This window comes from Bactrocera dorsalis, chromosome 1 (genome assembly GCF_023373825.1).
Source record: "Bactrocera dorsalis isolate Fly_Bdor chromosome 1, ASM2337382v1, whole genome shotgun sequence".
Taxonomy (NCBI): domain Eukaryota; kingdom Metazoa; phylum Arthropoda; class Insecta; order Diptera; family Tephritidae; genus Bactrocera; species Bactrocera dorsalis.
The window spans coordinates 87,593,982-87,619,352 of NC_064303.1; the positions used below are offsets into that span (position 1 = coordinate 87,593,982).

General features: G+C 37.2%; 2 protein-coding genes across 10 annotated transcripts in view; one reads left to right on the top strand and one right to left on the bottom strand.

The window, feature by feature from the left end:
* LOC125775787 (uncharacterized) overlaps positions 1–25,371 on the top strand; it is a 327,611-nt gene that overhangs the window by 267,658 nt on the left and 34,582 nt on the right. The gene's annotated exons all lie outside the window — the stretch shown is intronic.
* Positions 1–25,371, bottom strand: part of LOC105224205 (uncharacterized) — a 106,672-nt gene that overhangs the window by 12,328 nt on the left and 68,973 nt on the right. The gene's annotated exons all lie outside the window — the stretch shown is intronic.

Consider the following 25,371-nt stretch of genomic DNA (forward strand, 5'->3'; position numbering starts at 1 on the left):
AAACCAGAAGCGCTGGGACGAGGCGACAAAGGGTAGACGGATAAGACATAAGTTCATTTTAAGAAATGTGAAAGCGTGGGTAGAAAGAAATCATAGTGAAACCGCTGATTATATGCTCCAATTCCAGACTGAACACGGTTGCTTTAGAGAATATCTACAGAAATATGGACGTGACAATGGGTCTGATTGCTCTTTCTGTTTGCGTCCATTTTCTTCATGTCCGCGTAATAATATTGAAAGAACGGAGTTAGATGATCTCTGAGAAGAGCTGATTACTTCTGAAAATACAGCGCTGATAGAGTAACGCAACCAAGAGTAACGAGTTTTGAACGAGAAGTAAAAAGTCGGCACCTAATAGTCAAAAGTGTTTTGATTCTCCGACATTTCAGTAATGTGAAGATTCGAGGACTTTAAAACTCTTAGGGGCGTTTTCTCAATATCTGGTTAGCAACCATCTGTTGTTGTTGACGTTTTGTAGCACTAGAATTCTGCCGAGTTGACAGTCCTTGACCGGATAAAAATGCGGGTCTGTTCCTGTTACGTAAACCCGAATGTCGTAGGAACGGATCCATTGTCGTTTAAGCTTCTGGTTAACTCTACCGAAATAAGCAATCTCAGCTAGCCATTTTTGGAGTCTGGGAAAGGGAAAATAGTTGCTGATTGGTTGTGCGGGTTGTGGAAATGTCAAAATCGGCTGCAGCGAAGCTAAAATACTCTTTACAAGATGGCAAAAAAGGGTATAAAAAGATCTTTAGCTTGATAATGAGCGGTCAGTTTGGATAAATTGTCCTGGACAGTAATTCGTGCCAATTTTCGTGAGAATATCATATCAAATGAATAGGTTTTCCATAAATGCTTTATGAGTCCGACCTGCATAATTGCTTCGGAGATTATAAAGTTATCTTGGACAATCATTACGTGAAGTAATGTTGTCAAATAAGAAATTTTCCATACAAGGGATGAATTTTAATACAATAGTTGGATGGTGGCTATATGCTATAGTGGTCCGATCGCGTCGGTTCCGATAAATAAGCTGTTTATTGGGGGAAGTCTTTCAGAGTTATATGTCAAAAAGTGAGGGCCTAGTTCGCGTATACACTGACAGACAGACTTGTCTGGTTTACCACAAAAAAATGTAATACCCTTTACCAATATTTTGCCTAGCACTGTATGTAGATACATGTATGTATGTATGAAGGTATGAGTAAATTTGAATATGTATCAAAATGTATGAAAATTCTTTGGCTACACCGGTGTGTCCATGGGAATACGTCAATGCAACAGTGAGGTAGGCAACATTAATCTACATTTCCTCGTGCTTATGAGTGTTGCCACATTTTTCCACATATGCATACGTACATATATGTATACATACGTACATAAATGAACTCATGTGCCGGTAAATTATTGAATTATGTTATCAAGCGTCCACATATTTACATAAAACACACACACACACACACACACATGCATAGATATGTCTAATCATTCTATATATTTACATAGTTATACATATCGGTGTATAAATATTCTTACGCACGTTCATTAAGCAAATAGAACCTTATTTGCTTTAAATGCCCGTGTGGTTACGAGAGATATTCTGCAGCGATAAGCCGTGAAAACGCATAAATACTTTTTTCTTGTTTGTTCGGATCTGCTTGTGTAATGGTAAAGAAAACGCTAATACCTGCATGTACACACACATACATACATGCATACTTATTTATAAACCTGGAATTCTACGAAAACGAGCAGCTAATGTTTGGGAACGAGCGGAGAAAGGGGTAGGTCACCTAACTGAGAAAGTAAAATAAGTGATAAATTAAGTCAAATATTTGGAGTTCTTAAGTTTGCTTTCTGTGCATTTTTTTAGAGTTATGCATACATCAAAACGTATGACAGTTGCTTAACAGCGCTCAAATATTTATTTGTCAAGATAAATGTTGGCGTATTTTTCAACCAAGCTATACTTACTTTGATGATTAAGGCTTGTCGATATGCAGTGACACATTTATTTATTTTAAGTTATATATTTTAAAAAATAACCGACTTGTTTGACAAAATTTTAAAATATTTTTGATAAAAACAAGAAAAAAACGTTGACCTTTAACATAAAAAGGTTTAAAGAGATCCTTTTCTTGCTTTTCATCGGCCAGTTTGTATGGCAGCTATATGGTACAGTTGTCTGATCTGAACCATTTCTTTGGAAATTGTGGCGTTGTCTAGGAAAATAATCTATGCCAAATTTCGTGACGATAACTTGTCAAATAAAAAAGTTTTTCATACATGGGCTTGAGTTGGATCGGTCAGTTTGTATGGCAGCTATATGCTACAGTTGTCCGATCTGAATCATTTCTTGGGAAATTGTGGCATTGTCTAGAAAAATAATCTATGTCAAATTTTGTGACGATAACTTGTCAAATAAAAAAGTTTTCCATACAAGGACTCGAGTGCGATCAGTCAGTTTGTATGACAGCTATATGCTACAGTGGTCCGATCTGAACAATTTCTTCGGAGATGTTAGCGATGCCTGAGAAAATAATCTATGCTAAAGTTCGTGAAGATAACTTGTCAAATAAAAAAGTTTTCCATACAAGGACTTGAGTTGGATAGGTCAGTTTGTATGACAGCTATACGCTATAGGGGTCCGATCTGAACAATTTCTTTGGAGATGTTAGCGAAGCCTGAGTAAATAGTCTATGCTAAAGTTCGTGAAAATATCTTGTCAAATAAGAAAGTTTTCCATACAAGGACTTTTGTTCGATCGGTGAGTTTTTATGACAGCTATATGCTACAGTGGTCCGATCTGAACAATTTCTTCAGAGATTTAGGCGAAGCCTGAGAAAATAATCTGTGCTAAATGTGGAGATGATATCTTGTCAAATAAAAAAGTTTTCCATACAAGGGCTTGATTTTGATCGTTCAGTTCGTATGGCAGCTCTATGCTATAGTTGTCCGATATCGGCGATTCCGATGTATGAGCAGATTCTTGAGGAGAAAAGAACGTGTACAAAATTTCAGGCCGATAACTCAAAATGTAAAAGACTGAGGGATCAATCAAAATCAAGTTCTCGCCTGAAAAACTGTTTTATTTGTAAAGGGCATTACGAATTTCTTGTAAATATTTTTCTTATTTTATTCTCAAGTCAATAATCCACAGTAGTGCCACTATTTTCACCGCTACTGTAACAAATAAACAAATGCATTCATGTATTTACGAGGCTCGGTCTACCACAAAAACCGTTGAGTTGTTTTACTTGTGAGCTTTTATGTGCGTTGAAATGTGTCTAAAGTGGCATGGCAAGTAGTTCCTTTTATTTAATGCTTTATCAACTCAATCTACTTAAACTAAAACGACAATACATCGTTCGCACGTTCTTTTAGCATCCAGCAGGCATCGCCCCCACACCGCACGCACATACCCACACAAAGACACCCCTACTAAGCAAGTATTGGTATATTTATTGCAGCGTTGTCATTGATATCGCCTTCATTTAGCTTGTGCTTCTGTGTGTTGAGAGCATTTCACTTCGCTTTTATGCTCGTTTATATGTTGAATTAATGAGGTTTGATTCTCGTCGATGAGTGTTTGACTTGAGTAAGATGCGAGCAGCTTAAGCGATTGTGTCTAATTGCTGGCACTAGCACAAGAAATAGGTTAACGTGCAAGCTGTTAAGCGCATCATCATAGCTCCGTATATAATACTCTTGTAATGAGCACAAGCTTGTGTGGGTGTTTTTATGAGCATGTGGGTGAGCCATATGTGTCTATATGAGGGTAACCTACTCTCGTACTCTTAACTGTCTTCAATTAAGTAAGCACTCTCGATAGTCTCGTTTTTCATTTTGTTTGCACGCTCATCCATCCACGCATGGCTCAGCTCTCATCGACGTCAGCTGCTGCTCACATTCAGTTTCGAGTTGAAAGGGTCTAGTAGCCGATTATTATTATTAATATTAATATGAGTTATTTAGCTGCTCAGCTGTCGTTGCCGCTTTGCTGTTCTTAGCATTGATGTGCTCTACGATTTGCCACGATACTGCAGCTTTCATTGTAACTGCCGCTACTTGAGCGTCTTATCCGCTTGCCTCCAACGATTTAACCGTCCACTTTACAGTCACTCTCCCTCTGCCTCTTTCTTCTAGAACTCTACTTTTATTATCATCATTTTGCTTGTGCGTTAATGCCGCTTATTATTTCATTTTGTCTCGTTTGCATTTCGCTTCGAAACTGTTACGTCTTCAGCTTCAACTTGTACGCAGTTCATCGCCGGATCTGTCCTCGACCTCAGGTTGTCTTCGCTTCGACTATTTGTTTGTAATGTTATTGTATGCGCTCGGTACTGGTAAATAGTGTGCATATTGTATGTACTGCAGCGTTTTAGCTCTCTGTCTTATTGTTTGCCTTTATATTTATATTTGGCTTTTACTACTTCAGTGGCTTTCATGTGGCATCCGCTGAGTGGTTACATGTTTATATTGGTTAAGTTCATACACACTATTCCACGCGGCACTTGAGAGAGCTTCGACTTTACATTATCCGAGCAAATATAAAGATTAGTCAACGGCTAGCGAGTGATGGTGTAGACTAGTCTCTTTCTCTAATCTCTAACGGTATAGAACAAGCATCCAGAAACATACATAAGTGCTGAAACAAACCTGGAAATAATTTTCTAATGGAAAGAATCTTTGCTCTGCAATTGAGTTGAGTTCTGATGTAGCTCTTTGATGACCTTCTATTTTGAACTTGTAAATGCTCTTAAGTTTAAGTATAAAAAACCAAAGCCAGTAACATTTAAAAAAAAAAATGTAATATTTGTACTATAAAGGCTTTGATATAATTAAAAAATTCAATCTATTTGAACAGCCGCTGTAATATTTTCACTACACTGTAGAAGTCATATACCACTCTTCTGTATATCCTATGCTCCAAAATTTATTGCTAATATCTTCTGGCTGTAGTTGGCTGCCTGTTGTTCCCTTACAGGCTTAGCAAGTTTGTCGAAAAAGCATGGGAGCGACCGGCACTTTTTTATACCCCGAGCAGGGCAAAATTTCAGATCGATATCTTAAAAAGTTAGGCCCTAGATGGTTGTAACACCTAAAAGTCAATCTGTATATCTCAGTTTTTGATATATCGGTCTGAAATTTTGCACATGTCATTTTCTCTCTAAGGAGTTGCTCACTAGACCGAATCGCCGATATCAGATCACTATAGCATATAGCTGCCGTACGAAATGAAGTTTCGGAATCAAGTGCTTGTATGGAAATCCTTTTCAGTTTAGGAGATATCTTCACGAAATTTGGTGTGAATTGTTATCCAATGTAACTGTACAATCTCCGAAAAAATTGTTCAGATCGGACCACTATAGCATATAGCTGCCATACAAACTGAAGTTTCGGAATCAAGTGCTTGTATGGAAAGACTTTTCATTTAAAGAGATATCGTCACGAAACTTGGCGTAGATTTTTGTCTAATGTAACTGTATAATCTGCGAAGAAATTGTTCAGATCGGACAACTATAGCTTATAGCTGTCATACAAACTCAATGGTCAACACTAAGTTCTTGTATGGAATTTTTTTTATTTTTATTTCGGTGCTACCGAAGTTATTAATTTCCTTGATTTTCTTAATTATTGGCTTCAAATAATCACTTTTTCAACATTTACTAAATGTAAATCGACTGTCCGAAGCCAGTTATTCAAATACAAAGAAACAAAAACAAATATGTAGAGTAAACAGCATATAAAACAGCTAACATACTCCTAACTCCATATAAAGCCAAATTCCTGCTGGCATCATTTTCACTGCAATTAAATTATAATATAATACTATTTGTGCTGCTGATTGGGACGCTAGGCAGGAAGGAAGGCACTGCGTATACGTAATTAGGCGCATGCAAAACATTTTGGTCACCCATACAGACACATGCCAACCAATACGCGTACGATGTCGATGACAATAATGGCGTCTGCGCCGCAAATTGAAATTAGAATATTTTATATTTTAATTATATGTTTGCAAAATATATGCACTTACGTGCGCGTATGTATGTGTGTGGCCATATGAGCTGCCGATTATTGACTGCCACCCACGCAAACACAAACACACACACAACTACGCAAAATAACACAATCATATGCAGACATACGACAAAAATATGTATATGTATATGTTTATGCATGCAATTGTGTATATTACCGATTCGGCACACATACACACGAACATAATATTCATGTATTTGCACACTATGTTATCGCAAGGAAAACAATTGAAACGACTGCAAAACATTTCGCAAACAAGCTGCCCACTTTCCATAAGCAGCTGCACAATAAAAGCGAATTGCCGGTGTTTGCTGCGTAGCTGCTGTTGTTCTTCTTGTTGTTGTTGTTGTGTTGGTATGCGTAATTATTGTACATAGTACGTAATTAAGCATAATTGTATTGTATTAAAACGCACTCGGGCGGAAAATGTTTTGCTTGTACGCTCCAAATGTATTATCAAGCATAAATGCACCCACACACACACAAACACACTCACGCACTGGCGCACGCATACGCTGTGGCATACACCCACATCGAGCCTAAACTAAATATGGCTAAAGTACATTAATAAATATGGGTGCGCCTGTGTGTGTGTGTGTGGCATTTGTGTGTGTTTGTTTGCATAATAAGCTTTGTTCGCTTTCTGTTGATTTAGTCGATTCGGTGGCGGCGGCGGCAATGTTGTTTGTTTGTTAATTTGTTATCTTTAACTTTAATTGAATTTTGAAATTCAATTTCAAGTTTTGCACTCGAAAATACAAAGAGCATTTCGGCTGCGGGCAACAACAACAACTTACCATGAGCATACAAATTAAGTTTCCGCTATTCAAAACACGATTCCAAAATATATACATATGTACATACATTTGTTTGTGTCTATATATACACGCACAAACAACAACAAGCATATGTGGCATATTTGGCAATGCAGTTCTGGCTAATGTTAAGTAACTTAGCCATCCTAATATGCATATTATATTATTAGGTACGTGAATGCAAATTTGAGCATGCATATGTATGTGTGCGTGACTGGCAATAGCCAGCGGCACGAAAGCTGCGAAGAAAGGTGTGCTGAAATGCAAGTGCAATTTTGCCCACGAAAATCAAACTGATGTCTTAATAATGGAGACAACGAAGCGAAAATGCATGCTTATCACTAAATAAATTATGTGAACGATGTGTATGTATGGGTGTGTTTCAGAAATGCCACTGTCACCTTCTGCCACCTTTTCTAGCGACGTTTTGTTGAAATCAATTGTCGCCGTTATCACGAGCTTCAATTTCAGGCATTAAATTGTCGATTATTATGACGCGATTACGGTTGCTATTGACGGCTACGTTCTCACCGCCATCATTGTTAAAGAAATATGGACCGATGATTCTGCCGGCCTACAAACCATTGTTTTTCTGGATGAAATGGCAGCTCTTGAATCTCTTCAGATTGCTTTTCGTCCAAAATGCGACAAATTTACTTGTTAACATGCACATTGAGTCAGAAATAACCTCGTCGCTGAACAAAGTTTGGCTCGAAATGTCGGACCTTCTTAGAACTTATTAAAAGCCGATAGAGCGAAGCGATGTCGCTTGGGAAAGTTGAGAGGCTTCTGATCTTGCACAGGCTGTATTTTGTACGATTCCAATTTCAGATCTCGTCGTCAAATGTGCCAAGTCGTTGCAGGCGTCAGTTCAAGTTGCACGAACGGCGTCAAATAGGCTCTTCGCGGTCTTCACGGCTGTTATATTTTCTTCACTGCGTGCTGGACATGGTCTATGGTCTTTTGGTCTATTCGGTTGAATATTATCTAATAATGAATGCTGGGTCTTAAGATGGGTGATGATGTTGCAAGTAGTATACTCTGTAGGCCAATTATGTTGACCATAAGTTGAGCGAAGCGCGCGATACACATTTTTAACAGAACTTTATAAGGAGGTACAATATCCCGACATGGAAACCAAGGCTCGGTGGGGTTGAATTAACAATTAAGAATGATACCAAACATTTGGAGTAATTTTGGATAGGAAACTGATGTGGAACTCAATTTAAATATAAAAGGAATGGGTAAGAGGATGCTAGGGTATACATGGGGCCTACGTAAGTAATAGACCTCATGCCTTGGTGTTACACAGCGATAGTCAAGCCAATTTTGCTTTACGGTGATTAGATGTGGCGGATTTCTGCCAATAAAATCTCATACGGACGACTTTTGGAAAAGGTTCCAAGTCACACTAAAAAAATAACATGCAACTCGCCAGGGGAACTAACAATATTATACAGACGAAACCGAGATGGATCTCAGACGACCCTTTAAGCTTCCGGAAAAGTGTAGTGTTCTCCAGGGGGAATCTTTGCGGTCAAGAAAGCGGATGAGGTAGCTAACAACGCAGGAAACAAAGGAATTCCGGGAAACGAAATAGCTTGGAAGAGTGCAAAAAAACCATTAGTCGCTAAACACGAAAATACTCAAGAAAGGATTGAAAGACGGTTGTTGGCTTACTGACAGGTCAAGACCTACTGACGTTAGATGCGAGCAAGATGGGCATAAGTAACGTCAATATAAGCATAAAGTGCAGGGAAGTAGGCATGATAGAAACTCTGGAACACATCCTCTACTTCTGTCCTGCCAGAGTATAGAAGCTTCGCAGTTTAAGTATCAGTATCAAGTTGGAATAATCGTGCTTAATGCTTGAAAAAAATTTTGCCGTTTTGTATAACGAATACTTCAGCTCGAATTAAACTGTTCCTACGTATAGAATTACTAAAGATCAGTCGGACCCCACAACAGTCGTGTCTAAGTAAACGGACCGCACCCAAATTTTATCCGACCAAGGACTGTCAACTCAGTACTCTTCCTCGAACCTTAGCTTGATTTTGATCGGTTAGTTTTTATGGTAGTTACGCTGTAATGATCCGATCAGAGATTGCACCTTTGTCTGAGACAGTGACCGGTATCGGCGGATCTAAAAAAAAATAACAACTTCTTAAGAAGCAATAGACATGTGAAAAATTCCAGATCAATACCTCAAAAACTGACATTTATATACATATATATATAACTAAATACTCGAATTAATTCAAAGTAAAAACATTTTCTCTTGCCCACAGGAGCTACTTCGAACTTTGTAGGCAATAGAGAAGTAAAGTCCTCTCTCGACGAACAAAGACCAAATTCTACAAGTCATTCATCCTTCCCGTGATGCTATATGGTGCTGAAGCATGTATGATAACAACATTTGATGAGTTACAAGTTTTCGAGAGAAAGGTTCTGCGGAAGATTTATGGTCCTTTGGGCATTGACCACGGCGAATACCGCAGTGGAACGATGATCTGCACGTGTTATGCGACGAAATTGACATAGCTCAGCGAATTAAGAGATAGCGGTTACGCTTTGAGAGTGTTCGACGCAGTAACCACCGGCGGAAGCAGAGGAAGAGGAAGACCTTCACTTGGAAAGACCAGATGGAGAAGGACCTGGCTGAACTTGGACTTTCAATTGGTGCCAAACGAAACAGAAAGGAAGAACGACTGACGCGGTGTGGTTAACTCGGTTATAACCGCGTAAGCGGTGTCTACGCCAGTAAAAAAGAAGAAGAAATACATTTTTTAGCTTTCAAAAGCGAAACAAATACAAGTTCAACCGAAATAAAGATGAAATTACAAATCCGACACATACAATCGGCTTAACACTTAATTGAAGTAATAATCTGTGTATTAATATTTATTTCTTCAACCACTTACGAAATGCATTATAATTTAATTAAGCTATTTTAGGAATTCAAATTGATACACGCATTTAGTGTAACACTGCTGATCTAATCCGCACGCCGCCGCCAGACGTGCGCTCGCTTACTTCATTTAATTAATTTTACCTTAATTCATTCATATAATAAATAATTCAAATGCTCATTTAGCCAACACATTTGTACGCGTTGCAGGGAGAGAGCGAGAGCGCGCTGGCAGCAGCGATTAGCAGAAGTCTGCTGTTGCGCCTTAAGCCGTCGGAGATTAATGCTAAATTTTCATTTTTTAATTTAAATTTAAGTCATTAATTTTAAAAGTTGCAGCGCTTTACGATGCGTTGGAGCCCGATGGGCAGCAGAGCAACAAAAAAGAATGAAAAAGTAACAAAAAAAAAAAACCGTAATTTATGCCGCTTGAGTGACTCGTTGTCTTCTGCTTTGATATTTCTGTTTATATTTTCGTTTATTGCCATGTTTTTTTTTTGTCTTTTTCGGTTATTTGTAGCCAATCCATAATTAGCATTAAATTATAGAGTGGCACAGTACAAGCCAAGACACTGCTAATAAGTACCTATTAATATGTTTTTCGAAACTAATAGCAGTTTATTATCATTTCGTGCTTCTTGAAGCCTTTCGAACGCCACTCTTTTAACTTTCCGGCGCCGCTCGCGTTTTCAGCAACGATTTTTGCTCCGTTTATACCGATCTATACATACTATTATAACCTATAATCGCGTAAGCGGTGTCCACTCAATATAGTAGTGGAAGATTTATACTATTAGCTGCTGTCGATTAACTAGTTTTGTGATGGCTTTTATTATACCCTGAACCCTGTTGGTATATATGCGAACCAGTCCCTTATTTTTTAAGCTAACCATCTGAAATTTTGCATAACTTCCTAGCTTCCTAAGAAGCTACACATTTGTTGGAGCCGTCAATATCGGACCACTATAGCATATAGCTGTCATACAAACTGAACCGTCAAATTCAAGTGTTTGTATGGAAAAATTTTTTATTTGACGAGATATCTTCACGAAATTCAATGTGGATTATTTCCAAAGGCATTATTATCATCTCCGAAGAAATTGTTCAGATCGGGCTACTTTTCCTTATAGCTGTCATACAAACCCACTTATCAAAATCCAGACCTTGTATGGGAAACTCTTTTATTTGACAAGTTATTTCCATGAAATTTGGTGCAGATGTTTTTGCAAAGTAACACTATAAACTCCGAAAAAAATTTTTAGATCGGAATACTATAGCATATAGCTGTCATACAAACTGAACGATTAAAATCAAATACTTGTATGGAAAACTTTTTTATTTGATAACATATCTTCGAGAAATTTGGCATGGATTATTGTCTAAAGCAATGTTGCAATCTCGGAAGAAATTGTTCAGATCGGATCACTATAGCATATAGCTGTCATACAAACTGAATGATCAAAATCAAGTGCTTGTATGGAAAACTTTTTTATTTGACGAGATATCTTTAAGAAATTTAGCACCAATTATTGCCCAAGGCAATGTTACACCCTACGAAAAAATTATTCAGATCGGCCCACTATAGCATATAGTTGCCATACAAACCAAGTCAAGTACTTTGATGGAATTCTTTTGTGAAGGGTATTATAGCTTCGGTACAACTGAATTTAAATTATTTTCTTATTTTTTACGATCGATCATTTTCAACTTTCGGCGTTTATAGCCTCGTATGACAGTCTAACTATATCATCTTGTGTGGCAGTTGTCAATAAGTGGCCTTGAGTTTCATGTTTTCGTATAAAATTAAGCAGCTGTACAAGTCAAATGTTGTTTCAAAGTTTCAAGAATTTGCAATGTGCTCTCTTTCGAGTATTTTCAAGCAACACAACTGAAACCTGCAAGCCAAAGCTATAATGAATACTTGTTTCTAGCAACGTTGCATTACCACGTTTAGGCATAATTTCAAGAATTTTTATTTAATTTGGATTTTGTGCACTTTGCTTTGTGATTTGCGCTCCTGCTCGCCTATTTTATGTGCTATCGAATCGGTTCATATTTGCGCTTTTATGAGTTCATATTTATTTTTCCAAGCGCATCTATTTGCAGAGCTTTCATGCGCTCGTACATGTGATATGTATGCAGATGTGTATATGTGTGTGTGTTACATTTGAAGCTTACTTACATTTAAAGCAGATATTCCCATGAATATATGATGAATGACTGTTTGCATTATTTATGCGCTTACTTTCCATTTTGCGCCGAACTTTCCCAATTCGTATGCAGCAGTCAGCTATTACCAACTATGAACTTCTATATAAACACACATATGTACATACATACGTAGGTATGTATGCGTTTCGTTTTTATTGATTTCTTTGCATTTAATCAATTTTTATTATCTTTATTTTTTAACTATTCTTTTTATGACAGCTATGACATCGTTTTGTGGCGTTTTTTCTATACTCAAAACCCCCGAAACTTAATATTCAATTAATTCGATATGCGCTGGGCATATGCGCCGTTTTTTATTTGTAATTTCTCCATTGATTGAGTGACTATATGCTTGAATATATGATAGTTTTTATGATTAATGCCTTTTATGTTTTATTACGACGTTTTTCCATTTAATTTATTCTGATTCACAGGTGGTTGTATCCAATTATCATGTGGTGAATGCGCCGAAAATATGGGCTTTATGAAAAATTTAGCTCTCAAATATGCTCAAATTTTGCATTCTTGTATTGGACGAACTTTGATTTTAATATAAAAAATATTTTATTTCACACACTCATACATGCATAAATATTATGTATATGAATAAATGCCGAGCATTAAACATTATTAGAGTTAAAAATAATAGATGTCTTTAAAATTGTACTCAATCATCGCGCCAATACCTCGTTTCGTCGAGCACATTTTCTGGATCTGAAGCTCAAAGAATTTTTGCTGCTTTCAAATATCCAGAAAATGTAAATGTAAAGGTGTCATGAGCGCCGAAAAATTTATTTTTTCGATTTTTTTTTGTCTTAAAAGCATCTCAATCTGATTGTGTCAAAATCTCAATGCTGTCGATTGGGAGCAAAATGGACGAAGTTGGTTATTTTTATACCGATCTGATGAACGTTTGACACGAGATTTCAAAACTTTAAATTTAAAACTCCAAAATCACTTCAACATAATGCTGAAAAATATTTTTAATTTTACAATAATCAATTAAATAATTTTTAGTAATTTATAGTATTCCCAAATGTGAAAAATTAAAAAAAACCCTCCCAGGGGTTATATAATGACGAGCAAAGTTGAAATCCGAGTGACTGTCTGTTCGTCCGTATAAGCTGTAACTTGAGTAAAAATTGAGATATCTTGATGAAAGTCGGTATGCTCATTCTTTGGCAAAAAAAAATACAAGTTCGTTGATGGGACCACAACCACTGCCACGCCTATTCACCGAAAACTTATCAAATGCGATAACTATATATAAAACTCTTATTTGACACAGGAAATTGCAGCAGCAAAGGTCACCAGTGGACTAAAAATTCTGAAAAAGTTGGCGTGGTTCCGAACTCTAATAGATTTTATGTACATAACTTCTAAACCAATGAAGCTATAAAATCCAAATTCGTACAGTGCACATATTATAAGAACTCCTACCAACAGTGTGATTATGAATGAAATAGGATGATAACTCCGCTCACTTCCCATATAACGGTACTATTAAAAACTGCTAAAAGCGCGACAAATCAGTAACTAAATACACCAGAGATATTAAATTTTACCCGCGAGATGGTATAACAGGGCCGTAATGGAGCCGGGGTCAAAAGGTGAAAACGCATATCTTGATACCCGATGTTGGTAAGTGATATTCATATGACATTCTTCTGCTCAAAGTCGAATTCCGTGAAGGTCGTCGAAAAACAGCCGTTGTGCCAGAAAGCATCGATGCCGTACGTGAACTGATAATGCAAGACCGTCATGTAACATACCTTCAGATAGAGGCATGCCTATGCATTTCTCCCACCAGCATACAGTCGATGTTGCATGAACACCTGGCCGTAAAAAAGGTTTGTTCTCGTTGGATCCCACACAATTTGACAATCGCTCAAAAAAAGGCTCGTGTGGATTGGTGTAAAGAAATGCTGAAAAAATACGATCGCGGTGCTTCAAAAAACGTTTATAAGATCGTCACAGGTGACGAATCATGGATCTATGCGTATGAGCCCGAAACAAAACAGCAATCGACCGAGTGGGCCTTCCAAGACGAGCCAAATCCAACGAAAGTTGTTCGTGGAAGAAGCACTTCGAAGCAAATGGTCGCCTGTTTCTTCGGCAAAACTGGTCATGTGGCGACTGTTCCGCTTGAGCAACGTAGGACGGTCAATTCTGAGTGGTACACCACCATTTGTTTGCCTGAAGTCTCCGGAGAAATTCGAAAAACGAACAAGAGAAGACGAATCATTGTGCACCATGACAAAGCGAGCTCTCACACATCGGCTCAAACCAACGCCTTTTTGACCGGCCAAAACGTCGAATTGATGGGTCATCCGCCGTACAGCTCTGACTTGGCAGCCAATGACTTCCTTTTATTCAAACACATCAAGAAAATAATGCGTGGTCAACGATTTTCGTCGCCAGAAGATGCTGTTGAAGCATTCAAAAACAATGTTTTGGAGGTGTCTCAATCGGAGTGGAAAAAGTGCTTCGAAAATTAGTTTGAGCGCATGCAAAAGTGTATAAATCTTGATAGAGAATATTTTGAAAAACAATAAAACCATTTTCGTTGATAAATATTCCTATTTTCATTATTAGGCCAGAAATATATATAGCAGCCCTCGTACAAATAACAAGCCTCATGTACTTGAAGGTACTGTACCTGGCTTCAATCCATGTAAGTTGGAAGAGTATAAAATGCTTGTTAAAGCTAGATTCTAACTATTTTATAGCAAAAAAAACTCATAGAAATGTGCCTTGTTTTACACAAATTAATCCTATTGCCCCCTTAATCACTATTTTCGATATTGTATATTTATTTATATGTATGTACATATTTAAAAAGTTTCATAAAACTTAATTGCTTTATTTATTTTTAATTTTAAAACAAATTTTCTGATTACACAACCGTCTTTAATACGGATTATGGCTTGCTTAATTGAGGTACTTGTTCAGACTGATCTCAGTACATTTCATAAAACTTCTAATCCCCTGCACTTGTCTGCCACAACGTGCCATTTCAATATTCATGCGGATTAGATGAAGTTAATGGTCAAATTTTGGTTAAACTTCAATGACAAGTTATTGTTTTGTTGACAGATTGACAGCTGTAATAATAGTTGCTTTCAGTTCAAAAAAAAGTTCGACGAATAGAACAAATCGCAGTTGACATAATCAAATACTTATATGTGCATAAATTACCAGTGGATATACTGTTTCAAACAGGTAACTACATACATATTTGTATTCAACTACACAATGCTATTGTTGCGCAGAGAGAAGCTGCGAATCTAACACTGCTGTTATTAACATCATATTTATGGCTGTCAATTAGCATAAATTTTAATAAGAATTTGGTTGGTATCATTTTTCTAATATAATTTTCGGGTAGTAAGAAATTAATTAATTTTAAGATTTCCACAAAATACTATACATATATACTTATATATTTTATATATATCTACTTGGAACGCCACTGCCTTGGATATTCTACTGTAATACTACAGTTGAAACATATGTATACATCTATTTATGTATCTAAAGAGTGATTTTTTAAGAGCTTGATAACTTTTTAAAAAAAAAAAACGCATAAAATTTGCAAAATCTCATCGGTTCTTTATTTGAAACGTTAGATTGGTTCATGACATTTACTTTTTGAAGATAATTTCATTTAAATGTTGACCGCGGCTGCGTCTTAGGTGGTCCATTCGGAAAGTCCAATTTTGGGCAACTTTTTCGAGCATTTCGGCCGGAATAGCCCGAATTTCTTCGGAAATGTTGTCTTCCAAAGCTGGAATAGTTGCTGGCTTATTTCTGTAGACTTTAGACTTGACGTAGCCCCACAAAAAATAGTCTAAAGGCGTTAAATCGCATGATCTTGGTGGCCAACTTACGGGTCCATTTCTTGAGATGAATTGTTGTCCGAAGTTTTCCCTCAAAATGGCCATAGAATCGCGAGCTGTGTGGCATGTAGCGCCATCTTGTTGAAACCACATGTCAACCAAGTTCAGTTCTTCCATTTTTGGCAACAAAAAGTTTGTTAGCATCGAACGATAGCGATCGCCATTCACCGTAACGTTGCGTCCAACAGCATCTTTGAAAAAATACGGTCCAATGATTCCACCAGCGTACAAACCACACCAAACAGTGCATTTTTCGGGATGCATGGGCAGTTCTTGAACGGCTTCTGGTTGCTCTTCACCCCAAATGCGGCAATTTTGCTTATTTACGTAGCCATTCAACCAGAAATGAGCCTCATCGCTGAACAAAATTTGTCGATAAAACACATTTCGAACCGAACACTGATTTTGGTAATAAAATTCAATGATTTGCAAGCGTTGCTCGTTAGTAAGTCTATTCATGATGAAATGTCAAAGCATACTGAGCATCTTTCTCTTTGACACCATGTCTGAAATCCCACGTGATCTGTCAAATACTAATGCATGAAAATCCTAACCTCAAAAAAATCACCCGTTACTATGATATTGCTGTATACATCTGTCTGTACCATTTTATGGAAAGGCATGCATGTAAGTATATATATCTCCTCATTGCTTTCCATAGAAAAAGTTACACTTGCCATACCTTTTGCTGCAAATTTGATATCTTTGGGCTTATGAATTTCCCCTTATGACTACTAACTGCGTAATTCCGCACTGAAAGCTTTTAATTATACAATATGAAAAAAACATTATTCAAATATTAAATATCATGAAAAGTGAAACTTTAACCGGTGGAAATCGTACATACATCCTTATATAAATTTAAAGTTATTTGTCTACATACTTATAAGTCATATACGAAAGCAAAGAGTATATTTATGTACATATGTACGTATGTTCATATATGCGTGGAACAGGTTTAGTAATTTACTTTTTCATTGGAATTCTCATTATTTCAAAGAGAAGACTCTGATTGTAGATGAAAGACAAGAAAAAATGTTAACTTCATGTGCAAACTAGAAAACTCATCGGAAATATAGAAGTTTCCCAACAAGAACTTGATTTCGTTCATTTATTTTGTATGGTAGATATGTGATATGTGTCCGATATTGACGATTCCGACAAATGATCAGTTTGTTGGAGAGAAAGGGACATGTGCAAAATTTCGGAGCGATTTTCCATATAAATTTTGGGATTATGTGAAAAGATGTCGATACAAAAGTTGTGGATCTCTTCATCATGATTGCTTCGCCACATACTTTTTTCTATAAGATCTGTAGTTTTTCCAGAAATCGAATTAAGACGATTTCAACATTTACAAATTCAACCACGCCCCCTTTATTTTTGTTGTTTTAACTTTCTTTTCCAATGGATTTCAACCGACTATGATTTTTTTTCCATTTTTCAAATGCTTCTCCACTGGTCTCTTTAACACCTTTGAGATGTAAACTATCCCTATTTTCAGTTGGATCAAATTGAAGACATAATGCTAAATTCCCCTAAAATCAGGTCAGTAGTTTAGGGATTTACCTCGGATAAAAAGTCTAACAGTAATTTTTGTATATGAACTACTATGATTATTTTTACTTTTTACTATTTTCAATGGTTTCTGAAATTACATATTTAACACATTTTTGATGTATAATATCCTATAGTTGGATCAAACTGGACACATTGTGTTTAGTGGTTTACTGCGGACAAAAAATCTGACATGTCATTTCTGTATATGAAAAGATGAAAAACAATTCATTTCATAATTACTAGAACGAATTTCGTATATTTATATAATTTAGTAATGAAAACACAGTTGAGCTGCCCTAACTCGAATCACAAGATTTCACAAAAACAAACTTCATGTTAAAGAGATTTCGAGTTATGGAAGGAAATTTGTATGAAATTTTATGGAAGTTCAAGTTATTGAAACTCAACTGTAATTATGGGGTTAAGAGTAGTCCGCTTGCGATCTACAAAGCTCTTGAGTTAGGGAGCTGAAAAATCCTCGAATTGTTCGGTGTTCAATTTGCAAACCATGGAAAACAAATAGATACAGATGTACAGTCAAGTTATTTAGCGTATGAAGAGATTATTTTTAGTTTCACTGCCAGTTATTTGAGCAACTTGCGAGTAGTTATGCTACGTTGTTTAACTGAGACCGCTTAAGAGCATCAAATTGCCTGCATCTAAAACACAAAACTTCATGCAGGAAATATGCTTTGAATTCGACCTTATAGACTCAGCTCACCAGTCTGTTAATTACAGTAAAATAATTACAATATTTTTTTGTAAAAAATTCATTTCTATTACTCAGTATATCCAAGTTGGACAAACTTTGCATTACTATTTCTTGATTCTGAAAGCTAGACAATGTTCCGCATATTCTTCGCATTTTCCATAAATTATCATCTCATTTCAATAGTTGTTTTCTTTATGGCGGCAAATATCAAAATCGCAAGCAATTCATTACATTGAAAATGCCATAAAATTTTCGCAATCTCAGGCAACATTTGCACTAAGGCCGACAAAGCGCTTACATACACCCTGTAAGACAGCAGCTTAGTTCAATAAGAATAATGGAAGTCTTTGATTGAGCAAATGTCTACGCAAGTGTGGCTTTATGCGAGTGCTAGTCAAGTTGCCTTGGCATGGCAATGAGCAGATCAAACAACATTTGCTGCTACTACAACAACCACAAAATAAAATAACAGCATAAACAACAGTATTAACACCAACAATCGCCAGATTAAATGCATACAAACGAAAAGAGGAAATGTTACATACACGAATTAAGCGAAGTGCAGACTCCCGAGTGTGGTATATACATATATGCTTCAGAGTGTAGTATATATCTACATATACAAATAAATATTTTTATGGACAATGAAGTACATTTGTAACTACTCAATGAGTGAGCGCATATGTAAAGGATTACTAAGTGAGTACGACTTTAAGTGCTCATGTTTGTTTGCGAAAAGAAAGCGAATAAAATCAGAGGCAAATTACGAAGCAAAAAACAATAAAAGAACAAAATATACACAAATAAAGTTATACCAGACGGTTACACCTGAAATGAGTGAGGCTTACAACTATGCCTATGAATTGTGGCTCAGCAAAAGAAGAGCATATATATGAACATCGGTGAAATGAGTATTTTTACACCAAAAACTTGAACAAAATCGAATTGAACAAAAAAAAAGGTATATTCGGTTGCACCGAAGGTAAAATATCCTTCATAAAAATAAGTTTCTATACAAAAACTTGAATTTTATCGGTCAGTTTGTTTGGCAGCTATATGCTAGAGAGGTCCGTTCTGAACAAATTCCTCGGAGATTATAGCTACATATGTTTTGAAGAATAAGCCGTGCCGAATTTCGTGAAGATATCTTGTCAAATAAAAATATTGTCCATACAAAGACTTCCATTTGACCGATCAGTTTGTATGGCAGCTATATGCTATAGTGGTCCGATTTGAACAAATTCTTTGGATAATATAGCATACTCTTGAACAATTATCTATGCCAAATTTCGTGAAGATATCTCATCAAATAAAAAAGTTTTCCCTACAAAGACTTCATTTTGGCCGATCAGTTTGCACTATAGCTATATGCTATAGTGGTCCGATTTGAACAAATTCTTTGGATAATAAAGCCTACTCTTGAACAATTATCTATGCCAAATTTCGTGAAGATATCTCATCAAATAAAAAAGTTTTCCCTACAAAGACTTCATTTTGACCGATCAGTTTGCACGATAGCTATATGCTATAGTGGTCCAAAAACGGCAATTTCGACAAGTAAACATCTTCTCGAGTAGAAAATAACATATACAAGATTTCTAGACGATATCTCAAAAACTGAGGAACTAGTTAGCGTATATACAAACAGACAAACAGGCATGGCTCCATCGATTCAACTCGTCACGCTGATTATTTATATAGTATGAACACATTTCGAGGTTTCTTTCTCTATGTAACAAACTTCGTGGCTTGTTTGGCAAAAAATAATCGACTGACTCATCGTTGAGCATGCGATACGTACTAGTACTAGTTGCAGAGTAGTTCACAATTACCTGCTTTCATTGCGGCTATGTGTTGAGTTTAGCTTTATTGTGAGCTTTTGTTGTAGCTGCAGTATACCGGTTTGAAAAGAAATTTGTGGCAACAAATGCAAGCGAAGTAACAATAGGAGGCATAGCGTCAAGCTGCAGCAACAACAACAAAAGTAGTAAAATCAACAACAACAAGCTATAATAAACAAATCCTTTGTGCTTCAGCTAGAAGAAAAAAATGCATATTGCAAAAAGAAAACAACAGAACGTGTAGCTTTATGCTTTGTTTGCACTGGTTTACTGGCATTCCATTGGCACACAAACACACGCACGCAATGCAAACGCCTAAGCACACATATACACATGGCCGGTCTCTTGTAACTGTATACATGTGTATTCATAGCCGTGTCGCATGCAAATCTTGGCAAATTTTGCTATTACTCCATATGGTTTCGACTTTTGCCGGCTGAGCTCATGCTGAGCATTCGACAGGCCTACTTTCACAAACGTTTTAAGTGGACTTTTTACTAACATTTTAGTAGCTGAAGTTCATTGCTGCTTGAATTTATCCAATTTACTCTTACATTCGGATTTTTCTGAGCTCATTATGAGCGCTTAATCACTTTGGCTATTCGTACAGTGAAACTTCAAAATAATCAAATTTAAGGGGCCTTGGGTGTAAAATTTTCCAATTTTTTTTTTCTTTTTGCATATTTTAAAGTAAATATTTTATTTTAAAGTATCGTAAAGTTTGACATTTTTGGTATTTTACGTACTCAGAACATTTTGGCATGCAACCGCTATTTGTGTTGTTTACAGTCACTTAAAATATTCAACTCGGACAAAAAATATAATTATTATTTACAACTTTCGAATTGGATTAACCCAGAAACAGTGTATCGATGAGCTTGACGGTCATGTGGCCTATAGTGGGATTCAGACAACTATAGGTATTAGTGGGACCAGCATTTATTTAATATTGCAGGAACAATTGTAGAAATATCGCGTCGATTGGTCGAGAGAAGTTTAAAAAAAAAATGCAAATACGGTGTCTTGAAACATATTTATGACAACGAACCAGGTGATGAATCGTAGATTTATTCACATGAGCACGAAAGTAAGCAGCAGTCGACTGTAAGCGTATTTTAAAATGAGCAGAAACAAAAGTTAATAGCGCACAAAGCACTTCCGAGCAAATGGTTGCCAATTTTTTTTTTTTTTTGGAAAAACTGGACATGTCGCAATCATACCGCCAAAACAACTCAGAATAGTGAATTTTGTGTTTTGTACAACAATTTTTTTTGTCAGTGGTTTTTAAGAAATCTGGAAAACTGACCGCCTAAGCTGACTCTTCGCTACGACATAGCGAACTCTCACACATAGCCGGAAATAACCAAAATTTTTGAAAACTCAAAACATCGATTGGAGGAGTCATCCACCGTATAGTCCTCACTTAGCACCAAATAACTGTCTTTTATTCCCGTTCATAAAAACTAAGCTAAGAAGTCAATGATGATGAGTTCAGAATGCGTGTATTGGATACCTCAATCAGAAACGGGAAACGTACTTCGAGAATTGGTTCAAACGCTTGCAAATGTCTATAAATTTTAATGGAGAATATTTTGAAAAACAATAAAGTGATTTTCGATGACTAATATTTGCCTTTGTTCTCTAACTTCGATATACATATAAAACGGAACGTCCGTAATAAACGACACGCAGAAGCTAGCTTGATACTAAATGACTACAATTGAACACAAATTGGCTTGTGTTCTAATCATCTAGTCCATAAACCTTCTAGTGGACAGTTCAGTGGCAATTAAGGCTTTGCCAATACAAAGTGTCAATGCGTTTGGTTATACAAACTGCTAATAACTATACTCTCAGTCCATCTGGATACCAGTAATATAAGAACGGAAGGAAACGAAAAGGCAGTATTGGTCTGCTCGTGGATAGCTGGGAACAAAAATAATGGATCCTAAAAGAATACGTCAGTTCTTGAAACACCAGCAACACAGGGCACGCCAAAAAGTTACATTGGGCACTACCCCACTTGATGGTGGAAAGACCAAAATGTTTCTACTTCTAAGCAAAAGAGAACTTGGTAATACTATGGTGGTCATCTCACATAGCACCTGAGTTTACAATCTTCGAAAAATTGGAAAGGTGATCCGGCGGAATGTAGAGCATGGGTGGAGGAAGATGAGCGGCTAGAACATTATCCATATGAATGCCTAGCTTTCTGCGAGATTGGAAGGGAAATATTCCACGCCTTCCAGTGATCCAACTTAAGAGGCATTGGACAACTGAGGTGTAAAACTTTTATTTAAATTTACTGAGTTGTAGGATAAGGATGATTGCCACCCGGAAGCACAGTGGGTCTAATATTGGTCTAAGTGCGGCCGACTGTGGTATGGATATCAACTTTTCAACCAACCAAACATTCGCAGAGGTAATGCTCGAAGGTTTTGTCATTCTAAACACGTATGCTATCCATATTCTATCGATTATTTCCTTATTTTATAGCGGTGGAGTCTCTAACTTACCAAAATCCTTATCGCTTAAAAATATGCTTTTTGGGTTCATCCACACTAGCTCAAGTAGTAATCTCATCGTCTTCTTATAGTGGTAACTCTACGACCTGCAGAATTTCTATAACAGAAATTGCTTAGAATAATATTCGAAGATTCGTAACGAATGAGGGTAATCTACCGCGACCATGTGAAGTCGGAAAGAGGAGAGCGTGGTTGAATTTTTAAGGGGTAAAACAAGTTTATCTCGATTTGCGGTAAACCTACGAGATCTATAGAAAACAGTTACACAGCAAAGTTGTAGGTATCGCGAAGATCTCTAACTTTTATAATAATAAGTTTTTCACATAACCTTAAAATTTATGTAAAAATTAAAGAACCAAGTTACTTCGTAGTTTGAAAATTCTTACTTTAGATATATGTACATATGCAGTATACGGGGGCCCATTGAACCGATTTTATTCGATAGAAGGGCACATTAATATCAGAAAAAATATATTTTCGGTATAAGGTCAGACATATGCACTGAGGTCTACATGAACGATATTTGAGGATTTGAAAATTTACTATTTACACATTTATATACATTTATTCGATTAAGCAACAAACAGCTAAACATCTGCCACCGTTTAGCAAAATCGAGTAGAGAACGAAAACTAAGAACCGCAATAACAACTTTGAAATGTATAGATTTTTAACAACAGCATCATTTGTGCATTAGTGGCAACAACAATTCTCAATTATTGCCAATCAAATGAACTATTCATAAAAAGACTAAATGCCCCCGCACACACAAATTACCAACAGCACGGACCGACCCGCAATAACAGCGGGCAGCCATAGAACTTTTACCGAGCCACACAATTGGGGAATAAATGGCAGACGCGGCAACACATCAGCGCTGTCAGTCGACACCGCTAGCCACTAGTACCACAGCCACCCACTCAGCACTCCACACGTCCAACCAACCGTTCGGCTTTTCCATTCAGCCATGCAGCAGCATTCAATCCAATCCTGTTCGCAGCTCCTATTGCCTTCGACACTTATAATGCGTTAAATTAAGCCTTTACGCTCGACAGCCGCTGCATATTTCTATTTCAATTTCTATAAATAATGCGAGGGATTTGCCGGCGAGTATGTGCATCGCTGGGTGCTGTGTGGAGGCCGTGTGGGCGTTGAAATGACGGGCGAAGAGGGAAAAGCAAGTGCTGGCTTAGCGAATTACTACTCGGGTACGCCGCGCATCATTATGGCAGTTGTGGAATTCATTCATGATATGGATTAGCTGTGGAAATTTCAAATCTTTTCTTGTACGTACTCGTATGTGTGTGAGTGCGTGTGTAGGTGGGTGAATGTACATGGAGTTTATGAAAGGTTGGCGATAAAACAAATGAGCTGAGATTTTTTTCGCAATATTTTGGCTTGCCTTGGATTGCATAGCCGATCTCAAGGTGGATCTCCGAAAAAGGTTCACATTAAAAGATGTCAGGCGGGAGAGTTTTCTGCTTAAAGCTATCTCAAATCCGAAACCAATAAATGTTTTATTAATATCCAAAAATCGGCATCGGTCTCTCTGGGAGTTCTACAAGAGTACGTTCCGGTCTTGAAACCTTCTTTTAGCCGCCGCATCCTCTACGTGAGGCGCTTGAAATGACGTCCCACAGTTCCCTTATACAGATGAGTGCTCTCAGAGAGCAGGAGTGCAAGTCGAGTAGAAAATCGTTCGGTTATCTATTGTGATTGCAGCTTCTCGACGTCGAAACTTCTGTTTTTGACGTTCGTTTTTTGCTACACATAGGCGGGTGCGTATCTTGACTGCAACAAGATAGTGTTCCGAGTCGATCTTAAGACCTCGGAGCGTACGTACGCATAAAACACTGCAGACGTGTCTTCCGTTTATCACAACATGATCGATCTGGTTGGTAGCCACGTAGCTTGGCGAATTCTGTGCTGGAATCTGGTACTACAGATAACCATATTTCGGGCCCAGGTGAATTCGATCTGCCTCAACCCATTTGGGGGTTGTGACTAGAGGAATCTCACACCGAATTTGCGCTGCTTTATATGGCACTTACAGTAAATGACACAAGGACCTACTCGTCTCAGCCGTTGTCCCCTCCATCGCATTTCTTAGACGGCGATGATGTCGGGTTTTACTCAACCAGCTGGCACCTTTCCCTTTAAGGGACCGGACATTAAGGGAAGGGACATGCCCTTAAATAGTAATCCTTAATGCGTTTGCAGCGGTCGTCAGCAAAAGGGGGTCTCTCATCCGCGGCTATTTGAATGTTTCGCCTTTTCACTTTAGATCGCACATGTGTTTTTGCTACCTAGAGAATACTTGGTCGAAGGCTGGAAGTAGTGAGCTGATTGAGCCATAATGTAAAAGAATCGTTTTTGGCCACTTCCAAGTGAATGGAACTTTCCTCACATGCCTCTTTCAGGACTTCTCTTAATGAAGTCATTTGGACTGGGCTAATAGATAGTGACTATTCCAAAAACGTGGCCATCAAAGCATATATGAACATATGAAATATGACTGACATGTACCTAACTTGTATTAACAGGCAGCAATTAAAGTTTGTATCATAAATAATATTTGAAAATTTAATAAATTATGCAATAGAAATTTCTTCCAATACACGCTTCCTCATAATTCCGTCTTGATGACTCACTCGGATACACTTAGCAGCAGTCACGTGACCCATTAGCTATTAAAAAGCAATAAATGAGCACTTCCTGATGGCTTCTGAGCATTTTTTTATGCCGGCAATTGAGATAAGCGACAAATTTTATTGACGCCAACGAGCGTCTAAGGGCCATTCAACCAAACGACCGTAGAGAATGGACGAACGAACGTATAAATGAGGTTTATTAAA